This window comes from Podarcis gaigeae (assembly GCF_964106915.1).
Source record: "Podarcis gaigeae genome assembly, chromosome: 3".
NCBI lineage: Eukaryota > Metazoa > Chordata > Lepidosauria > Squamata > Lacertidae > Podarcis > Podarcis gaigeae.
In genome coordinates this window covers 70,781,118-70,801,875 of record NC_139680.1, presented here as the reverse complement: position 1 = coordinate 70,801,875, position 20,758 = coordinate 70,781,118, and the positions used below count along the sequence as shown (strand labels likewise).

The 20,758-nt window shown below is 44.0% G+C and overlaps 1 protein-coding gene across 1 annotated transcript in view; it reads right to left on the bottom strand.

Annotated features, from left to right (window-relative positions):
• The window catches only part of LOC310841587 (uncharacterized protein), a 96,025-nt gene that overhangs the window by 58,722 nt on the left and 16,545 nt on the right, over nucleotides 1–20,758 (bottom strand). The window contains exon 2 of the mRNA XM_083732899.1: nucleotides 13,143–13,236. The gene's annotated coding sequence lies outside the window, so the exon portion shown is untranslated. The remainder of the gene's footprint in view (nucleotides 1–13,142; nucleotides 13,237–20,758) is intronic.

Here is a 20,758-nt window from a genome sequence, read left to right as displayed (position 1 = left end):
AACTGGTTGATAGGCTTTTGCTCCATGATTATGTCTTATCCCCTATCCACGTTGGTGGCCACCACTACATCTTGTGGAAGCAAATTCACCGTGTGAAGTACTTGTCTGTCCTGAATCTGCCAGCATTCAGCTTTCTTGGATGTCCCCAAGTTCTAGCACTATGAGAGAAAAACTGTTCTCTTTCAGTTTTATATAGCACCATCATATCCCCACTTACTCATCTTTTTCTGAAGTAACTCCGCCCCCCCCCCCAAGTTGTAAACTTTCCTCTTGGGGAACATAATACATACACAGAGCTAGGGACCCATGGATTGCTCCCATGATGGAGGTTGGGAGGTATCTGTGCAAATGCAATGCAAACCGAATAATGTACCACAAAAACATGCATAGATAAACCTGTGACTCATTTCCACATTCTTCTCATTCCTGTTCTGGCCATTAGCGCTTCCATCTTTCAGAAGAATAGTGCAAATCCAGTTTCCTCCTCTGCCCTCCCCGCAACCCCTGCAAAAATCACAATAAGCCTTTCCTCACTCCGCTGTACGAGAACAAAGATGGTGAAGTATTAGCAATTTCACACATGCCTTCCCATGTGCTCTGGAGGTAGGCTGGTGTCACAAACAGTTCCATCTGGTTCCGACGGCTGTCCAGGGCTCCTGACGCAGAAAGGCCACGCTTGTTTTACAAACCTCCTCCGAGGCCTGTATGCTGCCAGTGTTCGTGTTGGGGCTGCTTGCATGACCAGTGCAGTCGGTACAGGTGTTGTCACAGCCACTCAAACATTTGAGTCCCAGACCCAAAGCATCTGCATTGCACCTTCCAGGTCATTCAAATCATCGTTTTGTAGCCATTTGCTTAAAGATACCTATAAGCTGATATTTCCAGGGCTGCATTCTGCACAGCTACTTTAACCAGTGACAGAAACCCCCATCAAACAGCCTTTTAGTGACTTGATCACAGCTGAGATATAGATTAGATTAAAAATAGATGCAATTAATTAACTAAGGCAGCACATTTGTGTTCTTCTCCAATTGACACTTCCAAGATGGGGTTTGCTCTTTTCCTGCCTTATTCCTCTTCTTGGAGGCCCCTATCCTGCTCCTCATAGACACGCAGCCCAAGTCTATGCACTGAGTTGTCGCTAATGGAGCTGAGGAGCCTTCACTCCCAAGTAGGTGTGCAACTAGATAATGGTAGTGGACCCCCTTCAGGGACATGGGCTTCAGCAGATGCCCAGCAATATGCTCCTCAAAGCCATACTTTGTTGAATATTGCAGAATATACGCAGACTTTCTGGAAGTATCTGGTTGCAAGCTTACAGGATGACCAAGAACAAAACGCTGCTTGCTATAGTAACTTGGTTACTTAGAGGTTTATTATTTACAGCAGACTCACAAGTTACTATACACAGAATACAGACATGGATCTCAACTCTCTCTCACTGAACTCAATTTCATCTAACTCCAAATAGACCGACCAACCACACAGAAGTCATGAGTCATCCTGCCTATATGGGTAACCTCGACCAATAGCAGAGTTGTCTCCTCGGCCAACTCACTAATTGCTTCTGTGAGAAAGCTGGATCAAAGCACCTAGGCAAAATCCCAACATACCTATCTGCCTTATTATTGACTTACATTTTGCAGAATTTGTGCTTTTCATATTTTCCGGATTTGAGAAGGGCTTTTAAATGGAAATATTGCCTTTCAAAGTTTCTGTGTCTGAGTTTGTGGACCACACCAAGTGTCCTCTTGGGCATCTGTCTATACCCTTCCTAATCTGAGGTATAGATGCTATTTGTGCTTCTATCGTTGTGCTTTCAAATAATCTCCAAGCATCCTGAAGAGGCATGATCCTCTTGACTCTCTCTTTCAACTTCCTTTTAACCATGCCTCTTATCTTTGAGAAGTTTACTCTTTTGAAGTTTAATGTGATCTCTTTGGGCCTTCCATGTGACTTAACACTCACATGTATGTTCAGTTTGACAGCACAGCAGCCACTGTTCCAAAATACTTCATTGCTTATGCTGTGTATCAGGTTTTGGGTACTACACAGTATTAAGCAGGAGCTTGTCTCCCCGCCAGTCAACTCTATGGCTAACTGATTTCTCAGTGGGGAGACATAAATGGGTTCTTGAGAGAATAAATTGTGCAAAAAGTGGCCACTGGGGGTTGGTAAAAAGCTTGGTTCCAATGTGGCTTTCTTTATGTGACTCTCATTTCCATGGAGTGTTTATGTGCAGAGTCATTCTAGGACATGAAGAATTGTTAGAATCTGCAGAAGGAACTTCCTAGAATGTTCTGGAATTCTGTAGCAATTTTAGTAAATTAGAGCCACATGGTTCATAGAAGTTTTCCCAGACTTGGGACCATCTCATGATGAAATACATATGTAAACATGTTGGATGAGTGGCTTAGCTATCAGAACAGCCCATCAGTGACCCTAAGAGTTCATCCATACTTCACTTGTCCCATGTCTGGAAAGCAGAGGTCTGAGAGGTATTCTGCTTGTCCTGTGTTTTCTAGGCAAAGGTCTGAGTGGTTTTCCTTTTGCCACATCACTTTCCCTGGGGAAACATGTTCTTTATTGCTGAATTGGAGCAAACATCAAGGTACAGAAAAGCCAGTTGATGTTTGCTCTGATTTAGGGGTGCAGAACAGCAGGACAAGTCCGGACAAGACTTAAGAATAGCAACTGAGATGCCAACCTATCAGCAAACCAGTCCTTCCTCAAAGTCATTCATACAATGTGTTTGTGCTTAGAGTTGTTACTCCATAACTGTATAAGGTCCTAAAGGATGTTGGCCAGATGCCCTCTTGATTATTTTTTTCTTGTACTGTACAGCTCCTAATATGCAAATAAAAACATATTTCTAGTAACTGCTTGTCCCAAAGAATTAAGGGTTGTTCACTCATTTGGCTGACATGCCACTAAACATGGAAAAACAGGACTATGTTTGCTGCTTCTAATCCCAACATTGCTGTGCCCCCCTAGCCATGGCCCCACAGTTATCACCTCTGTGTGGTGTAGAAGAAGAAGAAGAGTTTGGATTTGATATCCCGCCTTTCACTCCCTTTAAGGAGTCTCAAAGCGGCTAACATTCTCCTTTCCCTTCCTCCCCCACAACAAACACTCTGTGAGGTGAGTGGAGCTGAGAGACTTCAAGGAAGTGTGTCTGGCCCAAGGTCACCCAGCAGCTGCATGTGGAGGAGCGGAGACGCGAACCTGGTTCCCCAGGATTACGAGACTACCGCTCTTAACCACTACACCACACTGGCTCTCGTTGTACACAGATAAAGCCCTCCACACACTTGGGATCCCTGGGGGCATTCAGAAGTCCAGATTTCACAGAGGAGCCTTGCCCACATTCACCAGCTCTGCCAGTCTGCAAGGGGGGAAATGTCTGTTTACAGGCATGGTTTGACTCCAAACCATGGCTGCAAGTGGACAAAAACAGGGCTTGCTGTCTGCTCCAGCCAGCTGATTGGCATTAACAACCAGCACCTTTGAACTATACAGTAGCACTTTAATTGACTCCATGGACATAGAACAAATGCAGCATCCTGGAATCAATACAGTGTTTCTGTCCAAGAACTGCTTGGTTTTATTTTTAAATAGTGTAGACTGACACGTAATTATCCTTCCCTGCCCTTTGGAGTCATAGGTTACACTGATAGCTGAAGGACAGCACTGATAACCAGCTGCGGCTCATGCAACCATCACACAGAGATGTATGTTAAAGTCACCTTGAATGGAGGTTAACGTACTGCATGGTGACAATCTAGGCTACGGGCCTTAGTAACCTGGCTGTCTTTCTCCCAGAAATTAGGTTGCTGTGACACCTTTTTTGTGTGGCAATTCTGCTTCTTGGGCAGACTTCATATACACTAAGCTATGTTTCCAGTAATTATTCTCTCTTCTGTTCAAACAAATAATCCATTTTGGAATCAGAATAGCTGCACAAATTTATTACTAATGTGGCTTGGTTCAATTTGTTTTTAAATCCTATCCCCACCCCATGTTACCATAAATAAGAGGGACAAAGGATAGATATCTAGTAGTACAAGGTGCATTATTGTAGTATTCCCACTGACTACCCTCCCTGCTACACTCATAGGCACAGTTTATTAGCTGAACTGACAACAGCTAGGCACAAGGAGGAAGGAATAAGAGAAACATCTGTCTTTCCAATCCAGTGGTTGCAAATATACTTCCTGTATTTTTCAGAGTCCGTCAAGCAGCTCACAGCCAGAGTTTTGATTTGCTGAGAACTCCTGCTTGAAGTTACATTCTGTCGTGGTCTTATTTTTCACACTGGACCTGGTTCCTCGAATTATTTCTTGCCTCATATAGCAAACCACCCTCTGTTCTCTAAGTTACCAAAAGCGTATTTTCCCATGTATCTTAAGCCTGATTTCTGCAAAACTAAAAAAAACTGGCTCAATGCTTTTTTAAAAAAGTTAATTGCACCTAATCAAGGCATCATATTACTGAGGGCCTTCAACCAAAAAGCAACATATAAACAAACAGGAACATAAACTGTTCCTGCTCAAACTGTATCTTAACTGAGAAAAAGTAACAAGACATGGTGGGTTCCTTTTTATCAAATGCTGTGTATGTCTTGATAACTGGAGAGAGATGAGAAGAAAGGATGGGAGAAGCTGCTACATTTCCTCCATGTATTTTTGCCACATAAATGCCAGACCAGAATGCAAAAGTAGGAGATAGTGAGCTGAAAAGTTCCAACTATGCGGAAGGTAGGAGGATAGACCAGGCTGTCTGCCAGGCCATTTTGTAGATGGTGGTGTCATTTAGGCATGAGAAAGACCACCAGAAAACAGCCTTGACTGAAGGATGAACCCACAAACATAAGAGGAGGAGGAGGAAGCAGAATTTTGTTGGAGAAAGATGGAGCAAGGCCATGGTCCTAAAGAAAGCAAGGCCACATTTAAAGGAAAACATTGTAGCTACATAGGCTTCCACTCTACTGTGAGAATAATGAGGATATCTAGGAGGGGTGGGGCCAACAAATCCACATCATTTGCTGTTGGTCTAGAACTGCCTCTCCTCTCTTTCCTGAACACAAAACAATGAAATAGTTGTCCGCATTCAGCCTGTCTATTGAATGGGCTTGAGCTGCCACATACTAGTGTTGTCATTGGGTAGCTTCAACTACCCAAGCCAGTGTGGTGTAGTGGTTAAGAGCGGCAGTCACATAATCTGGGGAACCGGGTTCGTGTCTCCGCTCCTCCACATGCAGCTGCTGGGTGACCTTGGGCCAGTCACACTTCTGTGAAGTCTCTCAGCCCCACTCACCTCACAGAGTGTTTGTTGTGGGGGAGGAAGGGAAAGGAGGTTGCTAGCCGCTTTGAGACTCCTGAAGGGGAGTGAAAGGCGGGATATCAAATCCAAACTCTTCTTCTTCTTCTAATTAGTCCTGTCAGCAGAAGCACTACACAAGGAGCTTGTGCAATGGAGCTTTTTCCCAACATATACCCCAAAACTGGCTACGGGAGAAACCCCAGGATAGTGGGGAGGAGGAGAGGGGGGTTGTTCTAAATGGATGGGCAAAATGCTTGCACTGAATCAGGAGAAGATCACAGCACTGAAGTCCTCCTGTTATGCTTGTGGCCGTGCTTTGTGAAAGGCCCGTGCCATTCATGCACATCCACATTCAAAGTACAGTGGTACCTCGGGTTACATACGCTTCAGGTTACAGATGCTTCAGGTTACAAATTCCGCTAACCCAAAAATAGAACCTCGGGTTAAGAACTTTGCTTAAGGATGAGAACAGAAATTGTGTTCTGGTGGCGCGGCGGCAGCAGAAGGCCCCATTAGCTAAAGTGGTGGGTTTCAGGTTAAGAACAGTTTCAGGTTAAGAACGGACCTCTAGAACAAATTACGTACTTAACCCGAGGTACCACTGTAGCTACATTAATGGAATATGCGAGTTCAGCTACCTTGAACCTGGCTACACCGTATACATAATACATGCATGATCAACACATGCATGATCATAGCAGAGGTGGATTTAGAGGGGTGCAACCAATTTGCCCGCACTGGGCACTAAACTGCAACTGCACTGCACCAATGACAAACAATAGAAGGTGAGGGGCAGGGGGGTGCCAGTTTAGGCATTGCCCAGGGTGCCACTGAAATTTCAAAGCCCAAAGTCTGCCACTGATAATGGACAGCTTGCATTTGGGAGTAGTGAACCTTGCCTTTGGACCCTGGTGGGATCGTTAAGGCTACTGTTACTGACTGCTCCAGTTAGTTGAAGGAGAAAACTGGAGACCTCACCTTTCTTCTTCTTATAATCAAGTTCATGTTGTGGAAGCGCATGTTTTGTGACAGGCTAGAACTCAGCACGAGGTCAAGCGCTCTCGATTGCACACAGACCTGCCAAAAGAGATCAGAAGGAGATGTAGAAAAACCTGCCTGACAGCAACATTCCTCTCTGATTGTGATAAGACACTCTTCCCCACGGGGCAAGAGAGAGGCTCGGCTAGCTCCCTGTGAGCACTTACCTGCAGCCCTGGAGGAAGCAGGCCTGTAAACACAGAACAGATGCCCATCACCAGAGACCTCAAGGATTTGCTGTCCCTCCCTGACTCCAAGCCTTTTCCTCCTGGGAGTCCAATTCCTCTGCAACTGGCAGCAGGCTGTTGGAAAGGCCCACCTGTCAGAACTAATTGTGCAGCAGACACTGCTCTTATTTGAGGCTGCCGTGGCTTCGGGGATCTGCACGGAACTAAAGGGCATTCAGCAGTGTTTGAAGAAGGAGATAGTGGATCTTTTTTCATTTCTATGATAATGTACAATTGTGGCAAGTTTTCTATCGCGCTGCATAATCTCTATAACCAGTTTTCATTATTAGTCTATACAGCATCCCAGGCCTGTCCTCCTCTATTCACCTAGACTCTCAGGAAATGTTAAAGCTGTTCACAGCAGCATCTCTTACTTCGTTCATGCTTAGCCAGCCTTTGACACATTTGTTTGCTTGGCTCTCTGTCATTTCCCAGCACTCACCTTATGCTACAGATTGCCACTGTGTGATTTTGCAAGGGATATGCAATGCAGATTGCCACGACCTGTGTGAATCGGACCTGCTCGCTGATGGCACCTATATACTGGGAGCAAGGGGGCCGTGCTACTTCACTGTTCCTCATACTAATACTTAGATCATTGGTCCGTCTAGCTCAGTGTGGTCTACATTGACTAGCAGTGGCTCCTCTGAGTTTCAGATGGTGAACTTTCTCAGTCATACCTGGAGAAGTCAGAGATTGAACCTGGGATTTTCTGCATCCAAAGCCGATGCTCTACTTCTCTCATTTCCCTATTTACCTTTCCTGCCCAACCAGATTGATAGGGATGCCTGTTTATTTCAGTACTCCAGTTAGGATCTGTCCACCAATAAGTAACAGCATTTTGTATGGTTTTTTTAAAAAAATAAAAAATGTATGGCCTGCCCTTCATTGACTTGTAGGTCAGGGTGGGGTGCAGTATCAAATAACTTACCAAAGAAAAAGAGTAAAACCAAACCAACTGGCATTCATTGGAGAAATATATGAAATAAAGCTGAAGTCAGAGCCAGTTATATGCACTTAAACTATATTGCAGCCATATTCCGACTGGTGGGGGGGGGGGGAATTACCAGTTCTGTATGCTCCTACTTTTACAAGGATTTTATTTTAAAAATGTGGGAAGGTAATTACAAGTCCATCTAAGGAAGAACTATTGCAAAAATTCTGGGAGCAGACAAGAATTATTAAATTGTGTTCAAGAACAATACAAATTACAAGACGAATATGCAGAAATGGAATTCAGTGGGTCTGCTGAGTGCGACTAAAGTGGGGTCTCACTCTCTGTGTGAAGCTATATAATAATTTAATTTTTAAAAAATTGAACACACTAGCAAAGGTAACAAAAACAGTCACACAGAAGGCTAAAACAGTCATTAAATACCTTAAAAGTCTGATTAGGGAGGTATGTCTTCATAATAATGTTGGCACACAACATACCTGTAAGGAGAGGCCATTCCGCAAATGGGAGGCCACCACAGAAAAGGTTATGACTCACGTCCCCAGCAAATGTGCCTTTTCTAAATTTCAGTTACTTTTCTTTACACCTGTTTATGCTGTGACAGTTATCCTCATGTTGGTTTAAGTACATATGTGTATTTTTTAAAAAATCACTGGGGTTTTCAAAATTGAAAAATCAAGTAATAAGTCATATCTTTTTTATATATAAATAATTTTTATTAACAGGCCAATCAAATCACATTATTTCCATATCACATTAATTCCAAATTATACAGCCAGATTTTTAAATTTTGTTGGGGATACCCATACTTCAAGCTCTGAATGGGTCCAAGCATCTCTTATATTGCTGCTTTAATTAGACAGTTCTATCCAGTTCTGTCCAGATAGTTTCTTTATTACTTTCTTCATCTTCTTGTTGTTATCATATATTCCTTTCTTTGCGATCTCTGATAATCTTCACAAGCAGGTTGGAAACAAACATCCTCTGAGTGGGCTTTACACTTCCAAAAATCATATCACATAGGGACAGACACCATTCCACACTTCCGTAAAGAATTTATCCTCAGTCTGTCCTTTAATTTTCTCAGGCTTGCTAAATATATCACAGAGGGCTCTGCCAGGTTAGATCACATTCCAATCATCATTCACATTCCAATGATCCTGGTCCTCCTCCCCCCATCTTTCTTAGACAAGCCTGTTTTAGCAAGACACCATTTAAAGCTGTGTCATAAAATTTTCCTCCGTACTCCGATGTTTACCGATCCTCTCTTTTAATCAATAATTCACTCCACACAGTTCTTAAATTCCTGCTTGTGATTAATAACATGCAACGATCTTCTTTCTGGGGTGGAGGGTTGTTAATACTCACATAAAGCAAAGAAAATAAAAGTTTTTTCCTCTACCCCCCTCCGTTTCACTCCAAACATACCAATCTCAAGTCAGGAAGAGCCGACGTCACCGAGGGCTCGTGCCAAGTGTCCGGCACCCCCTTCTTTCGATTCTGGGGGTGCATTATGGACACCGCTGGCAAGGCAGTCCCCCCCATCTCCTTGGGGGGTCGGGAAGACTGCATACTTCCCATAGCAGCCTCTTAAATACCTCGTGTGGGTCGGAGAGATGTTATTGTCAGCCATCTTCCAATGTGCCACCTGGTGGGCCCCCCAAGTAATAAGTCATATCAACATACAATAAATGAATATATTTATATGCTACTTCATAAACGAAATACCTAAAACACAAGAGGAACCTATTCTTGAGAAAGTTAAAAATAGAGATGCTATTTTTTTTCTCTGTCATCTGTTACCTAGATGTAACACAACTCTTTAAGAGACTAAAACCAAGAGACTAAGGGAATAGGTAGTCCACAGGGATAGTGAGCAGAGTTTGTTTTATTTTGCTTTTTACATTTAACATCATGAGAGAGAGAAAATAACAGTGTAAAAGGAAAGAGCCCCACTCAGAGAAAGAACAGAATAGATGGATCCAATGTAGCACTAAGCTAGGGCACTGTTGGTGAAAGGATTACTGCTAGCACAATGGGAGTGAGACACATTCTACCACCCAGAATATCAGTTTTGACATGAATGCTGGATATTACAATATTAATGCAGTGGCAGTGGTGTCACAATGGGGGGTGGGGAGCAGCGTGCCCTGGGTGCCATTTGGGGGGTGACAAGGCACTCTGCGGGGGCTCGCGGCACCGCAAGCAGCCATCGTGCAGCCGCATGTGGAGGATCCTCCGTTCATGGCTGCAGCTGCAAGTGGAGGATCCCGGCGCCGGTGGCAAACCGCTATGTACAGCGCATGTGCAGCATCGCACACATGCGCTGTACGTAACGACGCTGCACGTGCGCTGTACATAGTGGTTTGCTGTCGGCGCTGCTTGAACGCCGGACGGACAGCGGTGGGATCCCTCCATCACTGCTACAGCCACATGTAGAGGAGCCTCCATTCACGGCTGTAGCAGCAACGGAGGGATCCCGGAAGGGTCCGTATGGTGCTGGAGCGGTGGCACCAGCAAACTGCTATGTACAGCGCATGTGTAGCATCACTACATACGGCGCATGTGTCGTACATAGCGACGCCACACATGTGCCCTACATAGCAACGCCCAGCCCCGGGTGTCACAACGCCTTCATCCATGCCTGTGTGGTGGTAGGGGTTAAATAGATTTTTAACTAGGATTGTATGTACATTTGCAAGCTGGCATTTTTATGGAGAAGATTTCTTCCAGAATTGGTAGTGGCCATTTCTGAATTTTGGGGAATCCTTCCCCAAGAGAAGACAGTCCTGTTCAAGATCTGCCCATACCTATTAAACCTCTCCTCAAAAATATCCAGGAATCTTCCCCCCCCCTTTCTCCAGCAGCGTAATACAGACGGTTGGCAAAAATATTTAACTAAGAACACTTTCAGAGATTTAAATAGTTGTAGAGCTACAAGAGTAATTTAGATGGAGCAAAAAAAGAAGAGGAAGTGCTTTATAGGTTAATTAAACACCAAGCATTAAGGCATATCCCACCCATGATTAGCCATATTATAGATATGGACTTATTACATGACTGTTAAACTTAGTGTTTAGCAGATAACTTTCTTATTAGAAAGAGATTAAAAGCCTATTTGAGAGCCTTCATTTTTAAATGTCACCATTCCTATTTTACTAGAGTTCTTGCTGTGCTTAATGCCAACAGAGTGCATTTAAAGTAATAACAAGTAAGCCATCAGCTGGAGCAACCATTGTAATGCTTGTTTCACGTAACACAACCCACACAGATCATTCCAGTGCTTTGCTGCTACAACAGCGATGGGGAACCTCAGGCCCAGAGCACATGCATCCCTCCAAACCTCTATCTGGAGAAGAAACACACCAACAACTTTACCTCATCAATATTCCAGCTCATCTGGATCTCCCCCCTCAGCTATAAACACCCAGCTACTCAGACCAACTACCACACCCACCATTGCTTCAAAAAACATACAGGCAGCAAACAGAACTGAGCGCCAGAACCTCACAAATCATACAACTAAGAGGATTGATTCAGTAGCAGCAGCAGCAGCAGCATCCTTTTAAATCGGTCTGCCCAGGTGTTTCAAATTGGCCGCAGCTGGCTTCAATTCTTCCCCTGCGAGGTCAGCCATGACAAGGTAAGTGCCCAGGCCGGCAGGGCTCTTGGTGGGCAGATGGATTAGCCCCACACCAATTTTCACACATATGTTTCTCTTCCTACTTAATGAAAGGCTGTATGCCATTTGCAATCATTCCACTTCTCTGAGCACGGAGAGATTCCAGGGGTGCTGTGCTTTCTGAGGTGTGGTTTCCTTTGCAAGGAGGCCACAGGGAGCTTATTGTGTTTAGTAATGTTTGAGTTGATATGATTGTGCAGGTTGATTGTAAGTAGAGAAACAGCCTAGGGGTGGCTAATCTTCTTTGGTCAGAGGACTGCATTCACCATTGGCATCCAGGGGTCAAATGCCACGCCACACCCCTTCTCCAGTCCAACCCCCTCCCCATGGCTACTAGCCACAATGACTATCTGAATATTGGTATCTTGGAATCACAGGTGGGGAGAGTGCTGTTGGACTCATGTCCATCTTGCAGGCTTCCCACAGACTTCTGGGAAGCCACTGGCCAGAATGCTGAACCAAATGGGCCATTGGCCTAATCCAACAGGATTATTTTATTTTATTTTATTTATATACCATCCTATACTCAGGAGGTCTCATGGCGGTTCACAGTATAAAATCAAGATATAAAACCACAAAATACATAATAAAAATAAAAACAACAACCCAATAGCCCCCCCAAAGCACATTTTAAAATTGCATAGGATGTAAATCAGATCAACCAAAGGCCTGGTTAAAAAGGAACATTTTTGCCTGGTGCCTAAAGGTGTATAATGAAGGCACCAGGCAAACTTCCCTGGGGAGAGCATTCCATAGACAGGGGACCACTGCAGAGAAGGCCCGTTCTTGTGTTGCCACCCTCCGTGCCTCTTGAGGAGGAGGCACATGAAGAAGGGCCTCAGAAGATGATCGCAGGGTCCAGGTAGGTTCATATGTAGAGAGGCAGTCCTTGAGATACCGCAGTCCTGAGCTGTTTAAGGCTTCATAAGTCAAAACCAGCACTCATCTTATGTTCTGAGAATTTGTAAGGAAAGTAAAGGGAGGCGCCTCACTTGGTGATATTTTGTTCATCCTTAGGCTCAGACTGATTCCCTTCAATGAGACAGGAAAAGAATTTCATAGCTAAAACAGGTTGGCTAGTAGGGGCTACCTTCCACTTGTTGTAACTCTTTCTTGATTCCTTTGGACTTTGCAGGCAATTTTGCATGTTTGCACCTGTTCCCTACCTGTGACAAACTGAAGTCTGGACTGTGTTGTTTGATGGGGTGAGGGGCTGGCAGATGAATAGTTCTGCCTTGCATAAGTATCTAGCCTCATGTCCCTTCTGAACTCCGTTATTTTAATACAGCAATAAGCAGTGAAAAAATGTGACTTTCAAATGTGTCAAACTTCACCTCTGCCTGCTGGAAAAGCTGAACCTTGTGGCTAAATTTAGGCTGGGCCAGTTTATTCAAAGGCAGTGCCCATGAGGGGTTAAAACACTTGCTGTAAGCAAAGGAGGATTTTTTGGGGGGTGGGGGATGCAATTGGAGGCTCTGGAATAAGGAAGCAATGGGAACAACAGTTCCTGAAGAGGAAATGGGACTTGCTCATTTGTTTGTTTATTGTTTCAGCAGTTTGTCTGATGTGTCTCATGTACTATCTGCATTCCCCAGCCTCCCACCCAGTTAATTATACAAGGGAAGTTCTGCTTCCTGCAGGGACCTCCTGGGTACTCTCCCATTGTTCACAGAGTTGACGCAGAATACTGTGACCGTAAAAAGGGCTGTTCGTTTATGAGGCTGTGAGAAACACTCCAGAGATTTCAAGCTCCATGAATAGAACAGATGGTCTTATTGGCAAAGGCAAATTTCTAGACTAGTGATGCATCTAATAGGGTTCACCCCAAGAAAATCCCAATAAAAACATAAGGAGTTCAGATATATATCAGGTTGTGTTTTGTGCCTGCTTTCCCCCCTCTTCCTTCTCAAAAACAAACCTTGTACTGTGTTTACTTCTGGGCACCATATTTGAAACAGAATGTTGACAAACTGGAACAGATTCAGGAGTGAGCAAGGGTCTCCAAGAGAAATCTGGAGAGAAAATGGAAATACTGACTTAACGAAAAGTTTCTGAATGGTGTTTAAAATGAGGAACAGCAATTGTTCATCATTTCTACAGAAGATGTTTCATTCTATTCCCATAGAACCATCCACAGGGCAAGGTAGGCCAGTTGTCGAAGTGTCAAGAAGGCCTCCTAATGAACAGCTTGCTCTGACAATGGATGGAAGTGCACTGAGGCCTTTTAAGTTTCTACTTAATCCATCTCTTCTAGACTCCCCCCCGCCCTCGCCTTTTGGAGCACTAGAGTATCTTAAAGGGCCCACTTTATGGCCTGAAGGTGGGCACTTCTCACAAGTTTCAGTGAAATAATAAACCATAGCATATAAATGAAAATAGAATAAATAATAATTCATGTAATTCAATTTTGAACATGAGATAGGAACACATAATAGATCCCCCCTCTCTCTATATATGTGTATAGACATACTTAGTGCAGATATTTTTTCCTGCTTCTCCCTGCCTTTATCCATCTAATGACAGGAATGCATGCTAGTTCATGTTGCTGATTTCCACTCTCTCTTAGCTACCTCTCACCCTGCTTCAGAAAGGCGTTCTGCTTTAAAGACAACACACAGTCAGTTGCTTGACATATTCATCCAGTTTAATATTCATTTGGCACTATAAAAAGGAGGGGAAGCCAATCTGCATGAGGTTGTTTTGATTTTGTAACTTGGAACACAGCCTTAGATGGGCAAGTGAGTGACATCATGATTGTCACATGGAACAACAAGTTAGCAGAGTCATCTTCTGCTGGAAACAGGAAGAAGTGGTTGCTTCTAAGTTCAATTGTCTGGGTAAGGACATGTGTCTGGCCAAAAAAGGATGAATATAGCTCTATAGCAGGCTCACTATTTCAGTCATCCTTGGCTAAATACACACTGTATTTTTCCTGTTCTTTTAAGGTAAGGAGGAAAGTGAAAAGTTATTAAAAGGGAACACTTTTCAAGAGTCTGAACATGCATGCAGATCATTGTGTGAAGATTCTCATTTGGAATAATATATACCCTCGTGCTGTCCATGGCACTCTGTTAGATTAGAGTGAATTAATTCTAACCACCTTTGTACGTCATCCCCATAATCTTGCCAGGAAACAGGTAGCGATGGCCACTGGCATGGCTGGCTTTAAAAGAGGACTATGCAAAATATGCATTTTGGGGAGAGAACAACAGCCTGAGAAAACCACCATCATGAGCATGGTATCTCCCCTGCTAGGATTAGACAGATTCATGGAAGATAAGGCTGTGGTGTACCCATGATGATGGAGGCATTATACCGCTGAATACCAGCAGCTGGGGAGAGTGCTGATGCACATGGGTCATGTTTATGGGCTTCACATTGTCATCGGGTTGAACAGCATGTTGGACTAGATGAGCCTCTGGAGGGTTCTTCTTGCGTCGTTAAGTGAGCAGCCCCTTCCTAAATAGGGTCTGCAGGGGTGGGGAAAAGTTTCATGATCTTCATCCCATCTTCAGCTTCTGCTTATATTTCCTTCTTAGAATCTGGTGCTCATGAACTTCCTACAAGAGCCTTGTGACCAGTAGTTTAGGAATCTGACACTTTAATAGGAACATATCTGAAGATTTCAGGGTCTGAGCAGGGTTGAGAATTTGCTTGTTTACTTTGTATAGAGGTGGGATCTTGAGTTTACACAGCTGCATCCTTCTTCCTCACTCCATACACTCCAAATATTTCTCAGGAATCTGATTCCTGGGCCACATTTGTGGCCCACACAGCCCCCCAACACAGAACAGAGAAGCAGTTCAAACACAGCATGCTGTTGCATCTCAGTTCTCATGCAAAATCAACATCTATGACTGCTTTAGATTCCATTCAGGCCCTGTAGCAAATGACAATTTGGGGGCTCTTGGAACTAGCACTATTTCCTCCTATCCCAATTTCAAAACCGATCTCTCCTTCTGAATGTATTTCTGCATTTCTGTAATATCAGTGTTCTGTCAGTATCCCTTTCAGTAGCAAACGTCGGTAATTTGTTACTTTTAATCAGTCCCTTTTGCTATTTCCTAGCAAACACATTCAGCAGATGAGCATCTGTCAAGGCTCACCGTGACGCAGGAGCCAAAATAAATGAAAGAGATGCAGTGTCTGTGTGGGGAAACAGCTCCCCTGCCCCCTGGCCTCAAAGAAAGGGAAAGAAAGCAGGAAAAATCTGCAAAGGAAGGAAATCCAAAGAGCACTCCCAGCTGGACTGTGAAAAGTGTGCAGGAAAGCACACAGCCCACTTTGCCTACCAGCTTCAGACTTGAAATAGCAACTTTGTAAAGGGTGGGACTAACTGAAAGAAAAGTGAATGGAGAGTTTGTCCCACAAAAAGGCTGTTGCATTTATTCAAGTGAGGATGATGGGGATTTTTGACAGGGGATTTGATTTTGCATTTGGACAGGAGGTAGGACCAGATGAACTTTGGTCCTTCCTAAATTTCTTCATGTTGTGTTGACAGACTTGCCCATCCCTTCTCGCCCCCTTCACACATGTTTCAATGCCGAAACCAGCTATTGTTAATTTCCTGTCACAAAGTATAACCTATTCATAAATCCCTTTGATATTACCAATGTCATAATCATAATTGATTGCATGCAATGTTAGGGGAGGGGTAGTACCTCTGGTGGGGGGGGCATGTTGTGCTCCTTCTGGGGTAGTTTGCCCACCTTTGGTCCCCACCCTGCACTGAGCTCTCACCTGTGACTCCTTGAAGTTGTAAGCATGGGACAGTGGCCATACCCCGGGAAATGGCCTTCACTGGCTAACTAAACCAGGTGAAGGGTACCCAATGGGTCTCAAACCTTTGGTGAGTTAGGGACTTGTCCTACATGTGAAGATTCTATGCTTACATTGTACAGTACAGTCAATACACTCCTGTGTATCTTCCATGACGAGAGACTTTTTTTAAAAAAAATCATTCTTTTCTATCAGTAGCCTTTTAAAATGAAAAATCAGATTAAAAAGTCATAAATTATCAAAATCAGAAGAAGAAAATAAGAAAAACCTTCTGAATCGAGAAAAGGCTCATCTAGTCTAGCATCCTGTTCTCACAGTGACCGACTATGGGAAGCCTATGGGAAGCCTGTAAGATAGACATGAGTGTATCAGCATTTCCCCTTCCTGCAGTTCCCAGGAATATTCAGAGGTATACTGCCTCCAACATGGTGAGTAGAGCATAGCTATTTGCCATTGTTAGGGATGAGGGTGGCACTGTGGTCTAAACCACTGAGCCTCTTGGGCTGGCTGATCGGAAGGTCGGCAGTTTGAATCCCCATGACAGGGTGAGCTCACATTGCTCTGTCCCAGCTCCTGCCAACCTAGCAGTTCGAAAGCACACCACTGCAAGTAGATAAATAGGTGTCGCTGTGGCAGGAAGGTAAACAGCATTTTCATGTGCTCTGGCTTCTGCCAAGATGTTCTGTTTGGCAGAAGCGGTTTAGTCATACTGGCCACATGACCTGGAAAGCTGTCTGCGGACAAACGTCAGCTCCTTCGCCCTGAAAGCAAGATGAGTGCTGCAACCCCATCGTCGCCTTTGAGTGGACTTAACCGTCCAGGGGTCCTTTACCTTATTTTCCGTCGTTAGCCACATCCTCCATGAATCTGTCTAATCCTCTTTTTAAAGTATTACAAGCTGGTGGCCATCGCTGCTTCTTGTATGAGCAGATTTCATTATTCAACTATGCACTGTGTGAAGAAGCCCTAGGGCAGTTTTATTTTCAATCCCTTTCCTAATGACCCTGAGCGTGGGACTCACCTTGTGCTGCATTGCACAAGCTTTCCAGTCCTAACAACTTTGTTTTCCCTTTTCCCCACCCAGCATTTTTGTCAACACAAATCCTCAGAAAGGAATTTAACAACGCCAAGAATCGTTGCTTTGGGAAACAGAGCGCGTACGCTTAACCTGGCCCAACCCAACATGTGTGTGTTCAAACGGGTAGACCAGTCCTGATTTTTTACAGATGTTTTCATCCAAACCGTACATAGAAGGATAATGAAAGGAAACAGGGAGTAAACAGAGTCGTGATAAATGATAGAACCATAATTAAGTCAGTCCTGTATGCAAATGCTTAACCATGGAAACAACATAGAATATCTAGTTGTCACGGCAAGTCAGGAGCTCAGGTCCAAAGACTCACACGTGCTAAAGAAGGCAAACAGGTAGCAGGCAGGTGGTACTCCGGCAGGAAAGAAGGCTGGAGACAGATGGACCAGAGAGGGAAGCAGTCGAGTAATCTGAAGGGTAACTGTTGCTGAGAGAGGGTGTGGAGTAGCTCTTTGAGCAGGTGTAGGAAACCTTCTAGGGCTCTCTATCTGGTCCATGTGATTTTCCTCAAGCCACTCCCCTCTCCCCTGGCCACACCCCTCACTGGCCCTGCTTCCCATCCTCCTCAAGCCGTTTGGCCTGGCTAGAACTCTGATAGTACTTCTAGCTTACCTAGGTGGGGGACAAATTAAAACATTTTTTCTCCTTTGAGATCCCTTCAAGGTCGAAATCCAATATACTACAGTGTTCCAGAATCAATCTGTTTGAGCCAAAATTAGCAGTGCCTTTTAATCTCAAAAATGACTTTAAAAGTGAATATAGTCACATTAATTCATTCAGATTATTAAACCCAAATGTAAAGGTTAAATTGGCTCCCCTCCACTTCATTAAGATAATTTGTGTTAGAGTGCTTTGTACTAAACTTTGTACTTTAACAAATTCTAGCAAGTCACACAAAAAATTGCAGTGTTTGTGTGGGTAGAGACAATTGGAGAGTAAAGGGGTTTGCAACATCTATCAAGGCAAAGAATATCACACAGCTTCTTAAATCCCCCTTTGTACCTTTCTGCACCAGATTCTTTGAACCCACCTAATGATTCTCAAGGCCAATCCCTTTTGAAAGTGCTGGAGTCTCCGCATCTCCTCTTCAAGAAGTTGTGCTTCCCATCCCCATCAGCTGCTTCCAGTCCCAGTTTCTCCTTTCCAGAAGCATCTGTTATGCCTGAAATCCTTCTCTCTGCTCCTTTCAGTCATCTCTGTAACATATAGATCTGCCATATTATGTGGACTGGATTATGTTGGCACTTTTCTCATACAAGTGGTCCCAATGGAAGACCATTTTTCTCATTCTTCAAAGCTTTAATGACGTTGAAAGGCTCAGTGGCTGAAGATGGAACATCCCTTACCCTCTATCCTCCATGATCTGGCATCCCCAAGGACAGGCATCCCCAAACTCAGCCCTCCAGATGTTTTGGGACTACAATTCCCATCATCCCTGACCACTGGTCCTGTTAGCTAGGCATGATGGGAGTTGTAGTCCCAAAACATCTGGAGGGCTGGGTTTGGGGGTGCCTGCCCTAGGAGGACACAGTTACTATGACCCGAACATGTGTCCTATCTAATAGCACTGGTATTAAGAACACTGCATTACCCCCCTAACCTAGGAGGTATGGAGTGCTGGAAGTGCAGCAGCAGGAATCATTCAGTGTGCAACTTAAATGCTAATTCCGTTAGTGTTAAAGTCATCTAAAGAGGGGGATGGGTGGAGTTGTTGCTTAGCAACCAGGAAGAGTGGCATGACTTTCACTGAGGTAGCATGTCTTCTGAATGGCTGTGTAGTTCTGAGGGAATCTTCTTTTGTATGGTTGGTCAAATGTCCTCGTGCTATGTACAAGGCCTGATCTAAGATCTATGAAAGAGAAAGCCTCTCAGTTCTTTTAAAATTATACATTGTTTTCATTCAGTTTGTCTGTTAAGTGTTATCAAGACCTCTTTGGGCTCCATCTGTGTTATTTAAGTGGCCTTGCTAACACTGAGTAGTTCCTCCCTGCCTTGATGAGAATAGCCACTTATAAGGATAGGGATGGTCTATCAGTTTCTCCCTATCGTTCTCTATAGAGCACTCTCACCCTATTAGGACACGCAGAAGCTGGTGCAGCAACAGGATCAAAACACTAGATTTCTTTGTGCAACCACCCATGGCTGACTCCTGCCCTTTTCCTGTGCCTCAATCACCTTCTAGTCCATCTATCCCAAGGTGCTTCCACCACAACCAAGAAAACAGGAAAAGTGTGCAAAAGTATTTCAGAGACCAGCGCAAAGAAGCTGGGCAGTGAGATGTGCTGCTTGGGTTTCAGCCAAAGGTTGAGTTGAATGGAGAAAACTAATCCCTGCCACTGTGTTTGGCGGTATTTATAGAAGAGGTTCCTTTGTGTATTATTATCCATAGGGTGGAACAACAATATATACACAGATTAGAACTGCTCCAGCACATGCTCACAAGCTTGACAAATCCCAAGCCGTGTTCTCACATGGCCAAAAATGTCTGCATTGGATTACGATCAAAGGAGTTCCAAACCAACTGAGAAGGTCAAAAGGAGGGGGGGAATAGTTTCCACTTTCCAGCATGGTTTGTATTCAGGTTTCATTCATGAATGTCCCAAATATGCTTGGCCTCTCTGTGCCCGTCGGAGCATTTTGTTTTGGAGAACAGAGTGGCCCTCTCAGCTTCACGCTAACTCAGTTTGAATTGTGTTTTTCATCCTAGCCATTGAAAATAAAATTCAGTTTTCAGAGCGCGAAAACAAGACAGAGAGAGAACACAGGGGAGGGATCAGGAATTAAGAAAAACCCTTGGAGTTATTTCAATTAATCTGGGTACTGAAGACCCCTAGGGAACTGCTCCTCTTAGAACTACTGAACTAGAACAGAGCATCTCAGGGGCTCAATTGCACATTAAAATAGCAGCCACACAGCAAAAGCCTTTTTCCTTCCCAGCTCATTCATCCTCACAAATGCACTGCAGCTGCGGGTGCCTTTTAGCTGCGAACAGGAGTTTAACCTGACAAATTTGATAAAAATGTGCGTTTGTGCCTTGGCAGAGGGAACACACACATAGGCCATTTCAGCCTCAAACACGCAATAATTCATGGAGCAGAAACACATCTCCAGGCCTGGCAGTGGTATTCCAAACTGGAGGGATGTCAAAGTTATGTATTCTTTATGCACGGAGGGGGTTGTATTATTATTATTCTTTTACATCTGGGCCAAATGTTTAAAAAGTAAGTTCTTTAAAAAGAAAAGGAAGGAAGGAAGGAAGGAAGGAAGGAAGGAAGGAAGGAAGGAAGGAAGGAAGGAAGGAAATATACTCAGCACTACAGTGAAACCCAGAAGGGTGGATTTGACTTGAATATTTTAACCCATCTTTTCCTCAAAGGCTCAGGGCAGATAATCAAAATTAGGAACATGGTAAAGAGAGCAAAAGCAGCATGTTCAACAGATTCCTAATCTATTGCTTTTTTTATTTGCAATGTTTATATGTCTGACCATTTTGTCTGGCCATGGGTCTCCAAGGCAATGGACAATCAGAGAAAATTAAAATACAATAAATATCAGACCTGGTTCTTTTGCTGTGATTCCTCCCCTGCAGGGGGTTTAACTCAATGACCCTTTGGGTCCCTTCCAGCTCTACAACTATATGAACCTGCACATGAACACATACATGG